We start from the raw sequence: 5,081 nt of genomic DNA, 5'->3' as shown, positions 1-5,081 counted from the left end.
AACATCATCATCATTGAGCTCTTCTTGGAGCTAAGAAAATCAAACTTAGGGTCTCTTTTGAGGCCGCAATAAGCACAGCCATTTTTGATCTCTTTGTTTTCTCTCCCTGGTTTTCTCCCAGTTCCAATTATAGGACACTTAAAACCGTTTTTACCAAAGTATCAAATGAGTTGTTTGGAGCAAAAGCTATCTTTTGTAGCTCCTGAACTTATCTATAAGAGTAATATGTCCCTCTATTAACATCTCACAAAGTATTCTTCACCAGTCCCTCTATTAAACATTTAAAGAAATCAGAGGGGTATTCATCTTTTTCCTGATAAATCTATTTCTTAGACCTTCAAGAGAGAGAGAAAGTACAATCGGTTCTCCAGAAAGGAATCCAGCAGTTTCTCTGGTCAACATTCCATCAACCATAGGCTTCAATGGGGGTTCACCAAAGAACAGCTGGGGTAACCTATCCTCTGCTTCAAAGAGTGACAGCTGCTCTAAGAGCATTTACTAGCTGGCAGAGTAACCACTGTTTGTAAGTTCTATAAGGGATAGCTAAAAGCCTCAACAAGATTACCTAGTACTAAAAGTTTTAAAGTCCATAACTTATCTCTTATGCACAATGATAACTAGACCTAGGAGGAAAGATTGAATCCTCCCTTACACTAAATGTGTTTTGGTCCCATAAGTGTGCTGCTTTTGGAGATAGCTCCTTCTGGTGTCACCCAGAAGTCAGTTCTCTCCACTGTGTCTCAGGTTTAGCCTCCCAAAAGAGACCTGCCCAGAACACTAAGCCAGGACATGACTTTTATATGTGTCCTCCTGGACGAGCATAGTTCTCTTTGTCTCATCTGACCCAGAGACAGGATATGTGTCCTTTTTCTAAAATTACTTTTCTGTCTTTGGCATTAACAAAAGCTCATTTTCTAAGGGCTTCGCTTAGTTGGAACAGTCAGAGTTTTCCTAATTTTACATGCCTCTAAAAGGGAAAGTACCAAGAGGTAGGAAAATTAGGAATAAAGCCAAAGCAAGGAAACTGAAACAGATCAGGTCTGACATTCCCTCTAGCATGTAGAGGGGGATCAGAACCAGTCTATCTCAGTGAAACCTGTCCTCCAAGTCTTTAAGAACGGTTGCTGACCTAATGTCATTTAACTGGCAAAAGGAGTCCCATGTTTCATATACAGTCGTATATTTTCTAAGTCCAAGCTGGCTAAAAGGTCCCATTTTACAGAAGTTTATATAAAATCCACTAGGAGGCTTCTAACATTACTCTAATGCTATGGTCTAAAATCGAGCAAGGAATACCACTACATTTAGTCAACCAGTTCAAAGACAACGTATACGAATACACAAGTCATAAAATGTCCCATTAATGAAATATCATGAACTTGTAACATTTCCACATTTTAACTTAAGATTTACCAACAACATTTTGACCAACATTTTACCAACAATAAAAGAGACAAAACAGAAGCAACTGTAAGCAATTTTAACAGTACTATGTGAAGCAAAACTGCATGAGGCAAAGCATGAACAATTATGAGCAATGGGCAAAGACATTAACATTTGAAACATAAATTTGTTACCTAAGCAAGTCCCAATTCAGAATTTATGAAAGAAAAGCAAACTCATACCTCCATCCAATGATCTCAGTGAGAAACTCCAAAATGATACAGGGAGAAAAACTGGTCTCAGGTGGGCAACCTCCAAACCATATAGGGAACCTCCAAATGACATAGGGGAAAACGATCTCTGGACCTGACCTGCACAAGTTCGTGTTCTTTAAAACCGAAGAATGAATTTTAGGAACAAACAGAGGTTATGAGCCGAATATATTTATTGAGAGAAAGAAAGCTCCTGTCCCGAAAGAGGGACGGGGGGGGAGCAAGTAGTTTCCCCCCAAGAGTAGCATATTGAGCAACTGTTATGTGTGTTACTTTTTCTTTTTCCTATTTTTATTTTTCTTCTTTTATTTTTTCTTTCACAGTTCTGGGGACCAAAACTCAGTGTCTCACATGTGCTAGGCAAGTGCTCTATCACAGAGCTACACCCTCAACCCCACTTTTTTTTTTTCACATGAAGCATCACTTAACTGGGGTCCTCATGCTTTATTTTTGTTTTTTTGTTTTTTTGTTTTTTTACTGAAATTGGCTTTAATATTTTAATAGTAACATATACTATTTTATTTTATAGATGTTTACTATAATGTGATAACCTTTTGTACCTATAAATAATAATGCAATTAATAAAATTTTTCATCTGTTAGTTTACTTAATAGGATCTATAGGATTAATTGTATCTTAGTCTGTTAGGGCTGTGGTAAAACACCACAGACTAGCTTATGAACAATGGAAATTTATTTCTCATGGTTCTGGAAACTGGGAGGTTCAAGACTAAGGTATCAAAACAGCTCAGCGGATTAAAGCACCTGCAAACAGGCACAGGGGCTGAGGGTTCAATCCTTGTGTCTGCCATGCTGGCTCCACCCCCGGGGCATGCTGAGCCTGCAATTAAGACTGGACATGGTAGTGCAAACCTGCAATCCCAGCTCTTGGGAGGCTATAAACAGGTGGATCACTGTAAGACCGATCTAGTAGTGAGATCCTGAACACCTTGTAGACCCTTCCCTAAAATACAGAAGGAAAAAAAAAAGACTAAGGCATCAGCAGAGTCAGGGCCTGATGAGGACCACTTTTGATTTGGAGATGGTAGCCTCTCACTATACCTCACGTGGTATAAATGACAAGCAAGCAACTTTGGACCTAGTTTATGAGAGTACTAATCCCACCCAAAGGGTTTCTCCTTAAGGCCTAAGCACTCCCAAAAGTCTCCACATCCTAATAGCATTACCTTGAGGAACAGAATTTCAATGCAAAATGAGGGGACAGCAGGCACGAACATTAACACCATAGAAAACTAGGGGAAGTGAAATTGATAGACAGAAAGGCCTTTGGGCATTTTTTGGACATTGCCAAGTTGTCCTTCACTGTGTACTAACTTTCGTTGCCACTAGCAATCTGTGAGCTGGCCTGTCCCACTGCATCCTAAATACTGGCTATCCCAGGCTTTAACTAACTTATTAGATCTTTATTTAATCTAATAATTTTAAAATTGAGTCTGAGCATAGTTTAAAACTGCATTCTTTTTTTCACTAGTGAGATTGACCTTTTTTAAATGTATTTAGGAGCTGTGTTGTTTTGCTTTTTCTTGTCCCTGAACATTTCTTCATATCCCTTGCCCATTTGTCTAAGGGTCATTGTCTTTTTATTAGTGATTTGTAGAAATTCTGTATACATTAAGAAAATTAGTCCTTATGCATGAGATGTAAGCAATTTTGTGTTTCAACTTTATTTACAAATAAAGACCTCTTGGTGGGCCTTTCCCTATATAATTATGCATTGTCCCTTTTTTTTTTCTTATTAGCTCTGTCACAAATTTTATGTGATCTGACATTAGTATATCTATTCTGCTTTTCTTTTGGTTAATAATTTCCAATACATCTTCTTCCAGCCTTTCATTTACAGTCTTTGCTACCACCTTTTTTATTCACCATTTTATAATCAGCACCACTGCATTTTGTATACCTTAATTTATCCAATCTGAGAGTCTTTGAATAGATTTCTTTATCTACTTATAACTTGTGATAACTGAAAATTGTGGACTTGTTTCCTCTATATTTTGTGTGTTTTCTGTTTACCATTGTAACAGAAAATGACTCTCAGTCAGTATACTTCAATTTGTTAGTTGCCCAAGTAGTAGTTTCAGTTACAGGACCTGTTGCTTTTGTTTCTTAGAAACAGCTGGTCACTCTGATGCACAGCTGGGCACTGTAACGCATGGCTGGTCACTGTGATGCATGGCTGGTCACTGTGATACATGGCTGGTCACTACGATGTATTTTGTAAGAGCCAGTCCCCAATTGACAAGCCTCTCTGCCTCTGCACTTCTTGATAGTTTATCCAATATGAACCCTAGACAACCAGAGATGAGGACCTGATATTTTGAGGAACAATTGATTCCTAGTGTGTGCCCATCTGATGTTCAACAAATGTGCCTCCAAATCCTGGGTGTTGATTTGGTGTTTCTGTTTGCTACTGCATCATCTGTATTACTTGGCTAGGACAGTTGTAACAACTTCCCTTAAGCCAGGCACTTTACAACAGAGGTTTGTTCTCTTGCAGTCCTAGAAATCATATCTGAAGTCAAAGTGCTGGCAGCTCCCTTCAGAGGCTCAGACAGTTTAATTTGTTGCCTCATCCAGCTGCTCCTAGGCTTGTGGCTGCCTCACTCATCTCTGCCCATTTTCATACAACTATCTCTTTCTGCTTCCTCTCCTCTTTTCCCCACTTCTCACAAGTGTGACACTTGTGATTGGCTCTAAGGCCCACACACAAGCAATTCAGAATGATCTCATCTCAGATCCTTAATTACATGTGCAGAGTATTCACATACTTCAGAGATGAGGTAATGGACATATTTGGGGGCAAGGGGCACACTGAACTCACCACAATATACCACCTTTATTCCATATTCTCTGACTTTTACTTTTTCTCCTTTATTGACAAAGTTTAAGTCTGTTCAAAAGTGTCCTCCGAATGTTGGTCGAAGAACTTCCTCATTGTAATCCAGTCTCCCCATCAAACTGTCCAGTGGGACCCCTGCCAGAGGCTGAAGCTCTATGCCAGGATGCAGCACGGCAAGGTCCTATGTCATTTTGGCCAGACAGCAAAGGCTGAGACTGGCAGATCCTAACAAGGATGGGATAGGAAGAAAGCACACACTTGGCCCAAGGACCCTTCTTACTGCTGGTCCTGCTGTCTTTATTAGTATATGTTTATGATATATAAGAATTACATTCATCTTGGGGACTTGTTATATATCAAATTAATTAATATTTTTCCTTGCCCTTCCCCTCCCCTACTCAGCCCACCCCATTCCCAGATCCCCCACCCATCCCCATAAATTCTACCTTCTTTTTTTTTTTTTTTTTTTTTTGAACCGGGGATTGAACTCAGGCCTTTGCACTTGCCAGGTAAGCGCATATTCTACTGAGCCATCTCCTGGGCCCCAAAGTCTACCTTCTCATTTCT

General features: G+C 39.5%; 1 pseudogene; it reads left to right on the top strand.

Moving 5' to 3' along the window:
• LOC101573192 overlaps positions 1-5,081 on the top strand; it is a 63,997-nt pseudogene that overhangs the window by 53,108 nt on the left and 5,808 nt on the right.

The sequence above is a fragment of the Octodon degus genome, unplaced genomic scaffold (genome assembly GCF_000260255.1).
Source record: "Octodon degus isolate 3935 unplaced genomic scaffold, OctDeg1.0 scaffold00276, whole genome shotgun sequence".
Taxonomy (NCBI): domain Eukaryota; kingdom Metazoa; phylum Chordata; class Mammalia; order Rodentia; family Octodontidae; genus Octodon; species Octodon degus.
Note: the sequence above shows the minus strand (reverse complement) of the source record. Positions and strands in the feature narration are given on the sequence as shown.